Source organism: Meleagris gallopavo, chromosome 2 (assembly GCF_000146605.3).
Source record: "Meleagris gallopavo isolate NT-WF06-2002-E0010 breed Aviagen turkey brand Nicholas breeding stock chromosome 2, Turkey_5.1, whole genome shotgun sequence".
Lineage (NCBI taxonomy): Eukaryota > Metazoa > Chordata > Aves > Galliformes > Phasianidae > Meleagris > Meleagris gallopavo.
The window spans coordinates 101,355,669-101,370,219 of NC_015012.2; positions in this window are offsets into that span (position 1 = coordinate 101,355,669).

Below are 14,551 nucleotides of genomic sequence, written 5' to 3' on the forward strand. Positions count from 1 at the left end.
TTCACATTAGGAAGCACCAAAGCACCAAAAATCATAGAATCATGGAATCATTAAGGTTGGAAAAGACCTCTAAGATGATCTGGTCCACCTACTATCAACACTGCCCACTACACTATTTGCCTCAGTACCACATCTCCACATTTCTTGAGCACCTCCAGGGACTTCTCCTAACTTCCTGGACATCCTGTTCCAGTGTCAGACCACTCTTTTGGAGAAGTTTTTCTTAATATTCAACCTGAACCTCCCTCTTTGTAACTTAAGGCCATTGCCTCTCATCTTGTCACTGTTACCAAGTAGAACAGGCCAACCCCCAGCTCACCACAATTTTGTTTGCAATGAAAGTAACTCAAAAGATGTACAGCTAATGTTGTCCATACACTAATGGAAGCTCAGGCAGTTACATCAGAATAGTGCTAGAGTGAACCATCCAAAATGCCTATAGTCAGGATGTCGGGGCCCCAACAGCAGCTCTTTGCCTCTGCAGATTACTTCCTTGATGCAGGGCTTTTTTTCTACTGTGAAGACACTCTAAGTGAGCTGAAGGGCTTTGTTGGGTAGCCTTGTAGAAGAGGCATAAAGGATTTTTTATTAGCATTCATCTCCAACTCTTCGTCTTCCTTATATTTCTTACATATATGTTTGTTTGTTTGTTTTTTGAAGATCCAGAATGCCCAGCATTTGTAAACTTAATGTTCTTCTATACCAATAAATGAGACAGTTCCAGGCCGGTGGCCCATAATTTCATACTCTAAACTATTAAATTTTTTCAATGGTTATTGGTACAGTTTTGCCTTGGGCCAGGTGGTGTTCTACAAATAATTCTCCAGCATAATTTGTAAGCCAGTCAGATTTAGGGATCCTTCTAGAAAGGATCTAGGGACAAAGCACATATATAGCTAAGATTGTTAAATGTGCAGCTGTACTGTGCCAACTTGTCTCAAAACCAAGGAAACAACTACATTGCTGATGAGATTACTGGCATGGATAGAGGACAGTTTAGATGAAGTGCAGCCAGAGTAGAAAGGAAGCCGGAGACTTCAGCTTACTTGATGCTGAGGCTTTCTCTCTTGGATAGCTGTAGAAGAATTTTGGCAAAGGTGGGTTAGTGCAGTCCTGACTTTGCTCTGCAAGAGACCAAATCCACTTTCACCCCATTGCTGTAAATGAAGAAACCATTTCAATTAAAGCATCTTGTCTGGTATCTACTAGACCTCTACATAAATTAGAAGATGGATGTTCTAAACAAAACTTTCTGTCCCTTTAAGGGCTATTCAAATAATCTAACTGCTATTGAAAATTCTGTTTTTCCCCCCTCTGAAGTGCTTCTTAAATAATTTAGTTGCAGTTTTGTGTAGAAGACAAATTAAGTTAGTTAAAATGTGGGCAGCAGCTGACAAAATAAAATCGAAATTATTTTCAGAGTTCAGCTTTTTCTGCTCATGTCCTTCTAGCTCTACTGTCTGGCAAAGAGAGTTAGGGAAGAGATGTCGTACTGTGATTCAGTGATCTACTCAGCAATCTTTTTTAAGGCATCAACCCACAGATGTAATCAGTACTTTCCTTTCTATTCCCTGAGACAACAATCCAATTCAAAGAACATTCGTGTGTTCCATACTGACCTCTTTCATTGCCTTGTTCAGCCTAGTAGGTATCAGACACTGCCATTTTCATTATGATTTAATAGAACAGATTTACATATAATTTACATGTTGTATTGTCTCTAAAATGGAAAATGTGGAAAGAGCAGCCTAATTTTCTGAGCAAACAAGTTATGCTGCACAGAGATCAGTACAGGGAATTTACAGTCCTAATGATGCTCCATCTGAGTTCCAATTATAGTCGAGATTCCTAAATGGAAGATAGAATCAGGACCAACACTAGGTTTTATTAGTTCTTTCTCCTGATGGGCATGTTTGCTAGCAACCTTTGCTTCAAAGAGTGGAAGTAAGGAAGAGATGAAAATATACCCTAAAAATAATATGATTATTGTTCGATGTTATCATATTTAGCAGTTCTTTGTAATCTGAATAGTTTTCTGTGGACTAATTAGTTTGTTTGATGTCAATAACCTAAAAATTATAATGAGACTTTCTTTAACACTCTTACTGTGAAATAAAAATTCAACCAGGAAACTTGGGTTCTAACTCCTTCATTCCACTGTTGAGAAGTTTAAACTAATTTTTGTGAAGAATTGCTCAGTTAGGATTAACGTGAGCTAACTTTAGCCACCGAAGTACCAGCTACAGAATCAATGAATAATTCAGGTTAAAAGGGGCCCCTTGAGGTCAACTTGTACAAGCTCCTGCTCAGAGATCATATCAGGTAATTTAGGAATATATCCAGCTGAGTCTAGAACACCCCCGATGATAAAGGTTCCCAACACCTCGGGGCAACCTGTGTCACTGCTTGACCACCCTTGCTGTAATTATTTTGCTGTATATCGAATCAGAATTTCTCATGTTGTAACTTGTCGCAGTTGCCTCTCATCCTGCTGCTGTACACCTCTGAGAAGACTCTGTCCTCTCTATGTGCTTTGATGATGTATTTCTAAAAGGCAGCAAGGTCCTCCTTGAGCCTTCTTTCCTCCAGTCTTGGCAGATGCAACTCTTTCTGATTCTGGGATGCTCCAGCCCCTTGACTGGCTTGGTAACTTTCCTTGAATTTGTTTTGGGATATCAGTATCTTTTGTGTAATGAGGCATGCAAAAAAAAAAAAAAGGATGCAGCACATGAAATTGTTGTGAGGCCATCTCCTTAGTTTTCTCTGGTCCTTCTAAGTGGCACCCTTCATCGTGATGGCTGCTCCCACAATTTGATGTCAACTGTAGACTATCTGAGGTGCTTTATCATCCAGGCTGCCAACAGAGATACTTCACAGTACTGGTCTCATATTATCTAAATTAAGCATTTGGACTTTTCCTGTGTTTCAGAGAGCACTCTGTTGCTCCAAAACAGATATTCATCACAACCTATACTGACATCTAAAAGCCCTATCAGAGGATGGAGGCAGCTAAATTTCCACAGGGAATGACTGAGATTTTGTTTATGTAATGGTAACATTGCTTCAGACTGGAGTGGATGTGGATGAGGCCAGTGGAGTTAAATTGGATTCATGCTGCTTTAACTGACAGAGAAATCTTCCTTTTTAACTTCTTCTCTGTGGGAAAAGCCTTCAGGCTTTGTATGATCGATGGCCATTTTACTGGTAAAACCACTCTAAAAATTAAACTGGTGGTTTACAGCTCTTAACTGTTTTAACTTCAGTCCACTCAAGACATACACAAATGATTTGTAACGCTTCATTCAATTAATTAGATGTGGTAGTTAGAATTTAGTAGATAGGGCACGAGTTTTCTTGCAATCAGTATGAACAATTTACGTTACTGTGGTTACAGCTGACTCTCAACTACCCAGAAAAAAACTTTCCTCTGAGTAAATCTCCTTCTGCATAAGTCAATCCATGTATTTGGATTGGAATTACTGTCTCCTAAATATCAGCACAGAATGACTGTTTTAATCCATCGGTGACAGATGGCAGGCCAACCATTGGTCCACCTTGCTATCTTGTCTCTACACTTTGTTTTTAATCTGGTCAATAGCATTTGCCAGGATTGCTCTCAAATCTGCTCCCCAACCCTGACATTTAGAAGTAATCAACCTGCTTTGCAAAAGAAATGTTTTTAGACAAATTAATGAAATGGCTTTCATGAAGGAACATTTTCTGAGATTTGTTCACTGAGAAATTCAGAATGAGAAATATTATTGCTGTCAAAAACTTCAGCAGATGAACTGTTTTAAGATCCAGAATGCTGAGCAGGGATAGAAATCAGAAAGACAGGTGTATCTTTTTTTTACCTGTAGCATAGGAAGAAGAAAAGGTCACTTGCCAAAAGGACAGCTGAAATGGAATTAGCTTTCAAATTATAAGATTAAAGAGTGCTTCCTTGAAGAAAGTGTTATTATAAAGTGCATAAAGAAAGAGGAGAGATTAAAACATATGGAAGATCTAATCAGAACAAAGATAAACTCTAGATCCTATAGGTTATAGGTGTTTCTGTGGGCTTTGTTTGCCAGTAGGGTTTCATAAACCACAAAAGACTGAAATCTTAGTTTCAAATATGAAATTCTTTCTTATGTGCAGGAGGACCTCGCCCCTTTTTGATTTCGTGTATGTGAAAATGGAGCAAAGCTACTGCAGAACGGAGGAAAGAAAATTTACTTAGAGACATTTCTCAGGCATAACTTGGACATTTTTCAACACCTAGGCCAGATTCTGCTGCTGCTTCAGTTGGTGCAAATCCTCAGTATGTGTTGCTGAGTGTTCTCCTTTGCTATTTACAGAGGAGTTTGTGTGACTATTTGCATTGCTTTTTAATAAAAGAAAGTACTTACCATATGCAAATCCGGCATTTCATGGTAAACAACGTACCCTCTGAACTACAGGGCACTGCACCTCCTGCTCCATGTTGTCAAACGGCTCTCAAAACACACGGCGGGGCTTTCTCTAATATTCAGATGTATTAACCCCCCAGTTTCCATTTCTGAATTTTTGTTTTCATGGTATTGTTCCAGCTCTTCAATTGAGTGGCAAAAAGGAAGGGATAGATGATAAGTAAAGGAAGGCAAATGACTAGCTATGGTATTCTGCTGTGCTGCTAAAACATGTTGTACCCAGCTCCTCTCTGAACCTCTGCCTGCACCGTTGCACACAGTGACCCTGTTTCCAATTCGGGACATTGCATTTGATGCTTTTGATCAGTCTGAAGTTTGCATCTCCAGCCTGCTGAGGTCCCTCTGAGCAGCTGTTTCCCTCCAGCACATCACCCTCACCCAAGTTTTGGATGGCACTTCCTGAGGCATTGCCAGTCTTATAAGTGAAGACATTAAAAAGCATCAGCCCCAGCACTGACCTCTGATTTCCATCTAAGCATTGCTGGTTTGTAAGGCTGGATGGTATGGTCCATACCCTGTAAGAGCAAACATTTTTTTCTTTGTTTAGGTTTAGCTCCTCGGTCTTTTTTGTTCTTCCTCTGGGAGGAAAAATACTTTTCTCTCTTGTTGTCTTTTGAGCCCTCCTCACCTTTAGACTTATGTCCAGAAACTTTATGGTTTTGATCTTTCACTGCTTTTGTTTGGTATTGGGTCTTTGATTTTTTTAAGCATTTTTTTCCTACGCTTTCTGGTAGGGAGTCTGGGCTTTCTAAAAACCCAGATCAGCATAGGAGTATTTACATAGGTTCACATTACTTATTCTTTTTTGACCTGTTCGCCTCAGCATCCTGAGCTTTTGTACATGTTTTCCACTAAGTGAATTTTTTAAAGTTTTCAGCTCCACTTCTAAAATGATTTGTGTCTTGAGCTTGTGTGACTGTCAGTGTAGTTGTTCACTTGTACAGAAATGAGAGATTGGCACGATTTCCAGAAATGCAGATACACTTATTTCTCTTTTATTCATATCTCTACCTTCCCAATTCTACATATTTCATAACTGTTGCATGTAGATGTTATGTAGTGCAGTCTCCTTCAGGGAGACAAAATATCCTTGAAATATTAGCCACTACCTTTGGGCTTTCTGCAGTGCTCCTTAGTCATTTGTTAGCCAGTGAAAATTCCCATTAAAATCAAATTGATTTTTATGAGCATGTCAGTTAGACTGAGGTACTTGCATATTTCACCTATAACCCTATGACTCTTTTTCAGACTGAACAGATAACCTTAGACTCCAAGTAGTCATATTTCACCATCTTGTCTTTCAAGAGATACTGCATTGATTTCTGTGACACAAAACGATGTAGCTTGATTCCCACTTAAACAACCTTCAGGGAGATTTTCAAGATACTCATTAAACCCATTTTTCATTGAGATCTTTTCAATCCCAAGTGCTGTAGGAAGGGACTCAAGCAGAATGTATAAGGTCTATCAGCAGAGAAGTACGGAACACGTATTTAATGATCTCTGTAGACTTGAACTGACACAATGCAAGTCTGTGATATGCAGAGATAAGAAATAACAGAGCTTGAGAGTGCCTGACCCACAATTTTACAGCTGCATGCTATTTATCACCCACCATTCAGAGCACAGCAGGTGATCGCCATGGTAGTGCTCAGTGGATGTTTCCATCTGTCTTTAAGAGGACTATGTGATTTCCTTCCCTCTCCACTCTTCCTCTGAAACTACCTCTTTTTTAAATGCAAAATCTTTTTTTCTTTTTTTTTGGACAAGTTTCAGTGCAGTTGATCTGTTGTTTAGAAAAAGGAATTGTAGTTTAAGTTATAAGGCTTTTTATTGTATTATTTATTTATTGCAGTTAGGCAACTGTTCTATCAGCTGAAAGAGAATGGAAAAATTCGGTTTGTCTATTCTCCAACATACACAAAACATTTTATGACTTGTTTTTAGAGTTTGATTTGATTTTAGAATGCATAGAATATGTGCTACAACAGAAATTGTTGTTTTGGCTATTAATGAGCCAGACAGCCATCCCTAACATCCAGTCTGTTCCTAATTTCTATGACTTCGTCATGCTTTCTCACAGTATCTTAATTGCCTGTTTCATCTCCCTGTTTTCCCTTCTTCCATCCAGATCTTAAAAAATGCTGTTCTCAACTTTTATTGAGCTTAGTAGATGTGATACGCATTCAGTGTCTTACATTATCAGCCCAGTAAATGCAAAATGATTCACAACATCTATCTTCACTCTGTCTATTCTGCCTTTTGGGCACCACATTTTTCAATTGATCCCTTGTAAGAGTAAGCATTGCTCTTCTCTGCTACACTCTGTGCACTTCCACTGATAATATTCAAACACCAGCTCTGATTCCTTTCAGTGGAAAATGAACATTATTCAGGGAAGGGGAGGGTGGGGGGGGAGGGGGGGAGGCAAAGGCAAAGAAAGAAATGTGTGTGCAAGTTGATCACTCAGGGCAGAGAAGGAAGAGAGAGAGGAGGTTGGGAGACAGAAGAAAGTAAATTATTAGCAAGAACGTAGTACTGCAGAAGAGAGGCTATATTAATTTCAGACCTAAGCTGGTAATTCCATGTGATGTTGCAGTGAATCATGTAGACAGACTGGCTTGTATTTCTTCTAGCTCAGAGATCTCTGCAGTTCATTTCATTGCAAGAGAAGTCAATATAGATGTGTTGAAGAGAGCAGGGCTTGGTTAACCTCTTAAAAATAAGGCTGAAAAGGAACATAATTGATTCTTATAAGCAAACTCAGGAGAATAAACAACAGAAAGGGAAAGAATTGTTTAAGGTAGAGGATAACTTAAATCCAAGAACAAATAGTCATGGATCACCAAATAATAAACTAAGGTGGGAAAACAAATTGTTTTCTAACCATTAGAGAAGAGGGTGATGCAGTAAAATGGTCAGAGGATTACTGAGGATGAAAAAAAAAGAACAAATAGCTTCCTACTTCTGATTTCTCTCTTAAAAACCTGAATATCTTGGGCCAGATCTTATTTCTTCATACAAAGAGAGATCTCTCCTGACGTTATTGCAGATGCAAACAAAGGAACTGATAGTTACTTTTTATGCCTTTCCCAGTCTTTTCGGTAGGCATCTTAATGTCAGCAGGTCAGCTTTTAAGAATTTGTGGTTTGTAGAGAGATCATAAAGAAGGCATCTAATGACAATATATAGAGAGAGTGATAAAGAGAAAGTACACCGAGGTGTTGCATTATAATCTTCAGTGACAAAATGGGGAGAATTTTCACTTTTTTCCCCAAAGAAACTTAAAAATATAACTTAAAGGCTGCTAACTGATTGACATATTTAGGTCATAGTCAACAAATATTTCATCAATTCAAGGGGTAGAGGAAAGACAGGTCAACATGTTTCATGTTAGCATTTCTGTGAAAAGTTCAAATTTTCAGTCTGCTGTTTTGAAAGGGGATGTGGGATGTGAGGCTTCAGAGGAATAGTTGGGCCAGATACCTTCTTTCAAAGCAATAATGTTAATCTATTCTGTCAAATAAATAAAGACTGCCAGAAGGAAAAAGAGATTGTAGTAGAGAAGGAGTGCATGCTGATGCTTAGCTTCAACTATGTTATATGATGAAAAATGAGCTCTATTATATTCAGAAAATGAATAATCTAGGAGAACTTTAAATACAAGAGAATCAGTGTTCTTCTAATTCAGATCTGAAATATTTTCTGCACAGTTTGCTCATCACTTGAGAAGTTCTCTACCCAAAGACATACCTGGCTCTTATACATGGGAAAACCTTTTTTTTAATTCTTGAAAGCTTCACTGCCTGCACTTCCTGATATTGAAATACAAGAAAGAAAAAATAAAAGACAAATCTTAAGATAAGTCAAACTTTCCACAAGCAGTGACTGCTCTCACAGAAGCGATTTGTGTCAGCAAAGTTGGTAAAGTTTTAAAACATTGATGGAGTTTGAGGACCTGTACTGCTGAGAGAACAGAAAAAAACACATTGTCTTAGACTTAGAAGTGGTCTTTGTGTCTTTGTGGTTAGTGGTAATGGTACATGGATATAGCAGTTGGGCCTCTCAGCCTCTGTTCTGAGACTTCTAAACTTATCCTTTTTGTAGCATAAACAATGCTAGTGTGTCAATTTAGTCACAATATTTTTCTGTTTTTCTTGTCATGATTGTATTTGAGCAGACTGAACTGTAGTTTGTCTTAGAGTAGGCGAAAGGAGCAGCAGAGCTCCTTTCCTTTCATTTCCATCAGTTCTTTGCTGGCTTGCAATTAATTCAGGCCTTATTTTAGTCTCAGTTAACTTCCTGGATTTCTTCCTCTCTTATTTCATAGGATAGGTCATAATTTTGGTCATTACATTTCCCTCTGAGCAATAGTGGACACTTTATTCTATTTGTCTTATTCAACTGTAGTGAAGCTTGCCCATGGGTAGCAAGAGTTTATTACTTTTTCCCCCCAAGTGTTTTTTTTTCTTTCCTTCTCTCAGCAGCAGCATGCCGGAGGGTGCTGCTAAACTATCAGAACTTCTGCTTCATTGATTTCATTTAGAAGCCTTTTGTTTGTGTGTGTGTGTCTCTGCCAGAGCATCTATGATATTATTCTCAGTCCTACACTGACTGTAGGCTTTTATATTAATGGCTCTCTATCTGTTCAGCCCTCTGCTGCTTGACCCTTGCCTTGAGCTCTGTGTATTTCTGGTAAATATTTTCCAGCATGTGATCTTGAAGCAAAAATTAGGTTAATGCTGATATTTTTTGTAGTATACAATTCCCGCTCCTCTTGTCTGTTTAATGGATTTTCCAATTAAAAGGGACCTGCCAGGCCATTTTTATCTGACCCCCTGTATTACAAGGCTAAAGAAAACTGCACAGCAATTGCAATGACAACAGCACAATCTTTTTTGTCCTTCAGCTTTGGAGAGAGGCACAGATGAGCACTATGCAGATCTTCATAGGTACTCTCATTCTGTCACTTGAAAAATGGGGCATTCCAAATTTCAAAGACACCTGGTGACAGGCATGTACTGAAAAGCTAATATTTATGAACAGGATGAGGTGTGAAATGGACCATCTCTTAGTACCCATAGTTTATTTTTGTGTCCGGGCCAAGTCTTTGCAGGATGACACTTTTAGTAAAGACAGGTCTGCGGTAGGCGTCCTCTTCTGCTTCTGGCACCCATGGAGCAGCTCTCAAGCCACTCATGTTAGTCCAAAAGATGGAGAAGCTGAGGGACAATAGTAGACTGGATGCTGATTTGCTTTGTGTTTCAGTAGCTATCGATATTACTATGTGTCAAGCATGCCCTAAAATGTGTCCTTTCACTGATCTTTATCTGCCTCTGTGGGTGAGGGCAGAGTTGACCACTGATGGACTTACTTTGTCAGTGAATTTGAGATGGAAATTTCTATTCCCATCTCACATAAGGTATGTGTTCAAGTAGATATCCAGTATGATATATAATAGGTCAATTTATATGTAAATGTTAGCACATCATGCACTTGGACCTCCAGACTACTGGCAAATAGGAAACAAAGCCCGGGGTGCTGCAAGGTCTCAGTCCCCTACAGAAAGGAGCATCCTCTTTGTGCCAGCTGAAAAAACAATGATCTCGAACCTGTGCTAAAGCCTTGTCAAATTTGTTTGCTCAAAAACCTGAACACTACAGAACTGACTTAAAAATCTAAAGACTACATTTTTTTTTAGTTCAGTTTTCATTTTATGATTAAATATGGAGGACAATTTTGGACATCTAGCGTTTGAGCCTAGGAGTTTGACACTTTTCATCACTGAGTCCAGAAGTATTGTTTTACAATAAGCACAATATTTGTGATATTCTTTATATTCTTGGATATATATTATATCCAAGATAAACAGAAATTACTGTGGCAGTTGACAAAGTTAAAGTAAAATCCTGGAAATAAATAAAACGAAATGAAATAATGTACATTTTTATTAGTGGCTTGTAGTAGTAGTGGTAGTGGGAGGACGGTTGGACTAGATGATCTTGTAGATCCTTTCCAACCTTGTGATTCTATGATTCTATTCTATGATTTTTAAATAGAGGGTAAGTTTGTGGAAGTGACTACAGGGAAACTTCATTCTGATGTTCAGAGAGAAAGGCATAGAATCCACAAGCCAAGGACACATCTGAGGGGAAGATATTCTTATGGAAATATATGAAATTATATTCTTTGGGCATAAAGCTGAATAACCTACAATTCATGTGAGCATCCTTTTGTATATATATCATCTTCAGGATCATTTTCAGGGATACATATCATTTTAAGGAAGATTCAGTTTGGATATCAGGAAAAGCTTCTTATCTGAAAGAGTAGTCAGGCAATGGAACAGGCTGCCCAGGGTGTGGTTGAATCACCATCCCTGGAAATGTTTAAGAAACGTGTAAATGTGGTACTGAGGAACGTGGTTTAGTTGGTGTTATTGGTGATAGATGGACAGTTGGACTAGATGAACTTAGAGATCTTTTCCAACCTTAATGGTTCTGATTCTGTGACTCCACAGTGGTACGTCTTCTTGCTGACATGTTGCAAGTGCTTCTTATACTGGGGTTTAGAGGTCTATGCTTCCAAATGATGGGCATTACTCTATGTACTAACTACTTGAACATGTAACCAGTGTTTGAAGGCTTTGACTCTTTGGAGGGGAGACAATGCTGCAACAGGATGTCATTTTGACAGCATCTGATCTGACAGGATAGTCACTGTGTGAGTGGATGTTTATGCATTTTAGTACTTAAATAACCTGCAGTCTGGTATGTGCTGAGTACCCTGTCGTTAGGGAAATCTCTCTCTGATTCTCATCAGGCTTATTGCCATTTGTCCTTGCACAGGTGATGAAAAGGACACTAGATTTACATTTTAAAGATGCTTTACTTGGAGAAAAAGTGGGAATTCAGTAGATTGTCATCAACAGATGGAGATCTGTCTGTAAAGGAAAGGGATATGAAAACAACAGCAAGTGGAGAGTCTGTTTCTGTCTTTCCATATATAGAGCTACAAGTGAATGGAATGAATGAAAGTCTTTAAAAAAATTGCTGGAAAAAAAAGGAAAACTAACTAAAGGAAAACTAACTGAGACATTAATTCTTGACAGTTTTTTTTTTTCCCCACTTTATAGAGTGTTTTTTGTTTGTTTGTTTGTTTTGAGGAGTTATTAAGGATTTTTTTTTTTGTGAGGAGTTACTGTATTTAATCCCTTCAAAATGAGATTTTTGAAGATTCCTGAAGAGTAAATTTTGCAAATTTCTAACATAATTGTTTCATTGTTTTTATTACTGGTTGAGAAAAGCCCTTAGGAATAATGGAACTGGGCTATGGGGTGCAAGATTGCACACCGATCATGTGTATGATGTGATACACGCTTGGAGGATGCAACAGGGTCCTCATCCTGCTTGATCCATAACTATTATGTCCACACTGAAGAGAACAATGCTTCTTTATGTTTGTAATTAAATCATTTTATGCACAATCATAAATAGCATGATGCATGAAATGTGTAGGTGGGCAAACTGGGATCTTATAGATGTCTATTAAAAGTGTGCCTTGCACCTTGTACTGCATATTAAGTGGGCAGAATGGACTGTCAATACTCACTATTACTCCTGGACTAGAACTTTGTAAATTGGAACATATTTCTTACAGCACAGTAGCCTGCCATAATTTTTGAACAGCCAGTAGAATAATTAATTGTTTGTGAGTTATGAAGAGACTTTCAGCAAATTAAAGCCTAAGCAGTAACTGCAATTCAATGAGTTTGAGGCTTATATGGTATCTGCTCTGCTTCAGGATTTCAGTGGGGTAAATGCATGAATCTGACAAAGAGAGTTTAATCCTACTTGATTGTGTTTATATAGATAAAGAGAAAATGATGTCGGTGTTTTGAAAAATGAAATGCTTCATATGCCTTCAAACATCAACTCTATAGCTCAGATAGTACTTGCCTTTCATAAATGTATCTTTGATATTATGTTACTTCAATTGCTTAAATAATACTTTTCCTGAGATATCATGACAAGTCATCTTCTGTGTTGATTTTTATTTTGGAGACGTTTGAAGTACATGGCTGCAAGAGGAAAGTTGCTTCTTATGCAAGGGTATTTTTTTCCCCTCAGTCACAAATTTTAGTAAGATTTTTTCTTTTATATTTTTTCAGTATGATATATTCTGATAAGATGTCCCATGCATTTCAGCCATTATATTTCTTCATGGGCAGTGGCAAAGTTGAAGAGAATCTATATTTCTGAGATCTTTGGAGGTCATAAGAAGGTATGAAGGAAAGAATAAATGTTTCAGGACGGTGTTAGATTGATCAAGCACAGCTCGCACCTGGGGTGACACCCTGCAGATTTCCTATTATTTCCTTATGTTTTTGACACTGTGCTATGAAGGGCATTAATTTTTATATTACTTATTCACCTGAATTCTATACACAGCTTTTCCATCTTCAATAATTTCAAACATAGGTGGTTTTTTTGTTTTTTTTGTGTGTGTTTTTTTTTTAGGAAAAAAATAAATAGGAAATGATAATATATACTATATGTATTGGATTGTGCTTTTTTATAGTCTGTAATCCTTTTGGAAATATCTGTTGGGGTGAGAGAGCTGTATTGCTTCATTGTGCTTAGGATTTGAGAATCAGAATAAGAAGAATAAGAAGAGGAACAATAGTTACATATGGCTCTATTTTCTTAGTAGAGCTTTTTGAAAAGTAAAAACAAATTATGTGAATGACTGAAAAGAGAAAATCTGTAAAAAATTTATTAGGATTTTTGGAAATGTCCTAAAAATAAGAGTGAGTTACAGCATTTCTAGAAAAGCAATTATAATACAGTTAAATATTACCAGCTAAGAATTACTGGCAGCTTCAGATGAACCCTGGCTTTTGAATAGAAACTATCTGAAATCATATTTTTATTTTGTTCTTAAACATCTCCTTAGAAAGCCAAACCGTCATTATGGACATACATGGAATGGTATATCTGTTGCCCCAGATGGATTTACTGGAGAATTGTTCATTCCTGCCTGTAGTGGTAGTATAACATTAAAAATAAAGATGTTTTCTACAAGAGAATCCCCAGGCCAACTGTGATAAAATTCAGACTACTACCGGAGGTGTGTAACTATGCCAATGTGGAATGCAGTCTGAGATGTTTTTGGAGAAGTCAGGGGAACAACCCAGATGAACATAGTCCAAGAATGGAACTGAACTGCTGCAAGACAGGTGCATGCCTCTGATTCACTTACAGGGTTGAAAAAGACTTTCCATGCAGTAATTTGTCTTCCCTAGAACAGAAACCTATACGAGGTCAGATATATTGAGCTCTAGAAAAGCTAATTCTCCCTATCGATCGTAAAAAGCCAACTTACATGATTTAGACTGAGATTTTCATTCTGCAGAAGCTGTTTAAATCCTACACTGCCTGTATTGAACATAACACCCGTAACACCCGAGCTAGCTTGAGTTTCTCTATGTTAGAAAAAGGAGCCTTATTCTTAGTATAACTGAGAAATAGTTCGTTGAGTAGACCTGAAAACCCCAGTTAGGTTTCGAGCTTTTCCGTTCCCTTCTACAGAAAGCAACTCTCTGTTATAATCACATTTATGATTGAATAGGCACTTCACAGTCTTATGAATTAAATTATTTACCTCTTTAAAAATATCAGCAGAGAAATCTCGAGTTTTAAATGTTGACACTTCTCTTGGGAAGCAGGAAGGAAGAGATCAGGAGGATATCACAGCGCCAGTTAATGAGGCCAAGTCTTCAAGAAGAACATTCATTAGGTTATATATGGTAGTCTCTGCAAGCTGTTCAGAAACACAGACCAAAGCCTATTTAACTGTAGAGCAATACTTTCCAAAACTTTGAGAATGGCTGGAGGAAAAGGAAAATTAAGTGATAGAAACGAAGCACTTTCAAACAGCCTCCCCCTTTCTCTTTGTAGAATAATAGAGAGTCTGAAGCTAGCACAGTAGCTTTAAGGTCAGGATGAGCTTTGACCTCTGTTAAGTTTCCCACATTATTAGCAGGAAAAGAAGGATGGACAGAGAAGATGCTAATAAAGGGGTGTCCTTTTGTTATATTG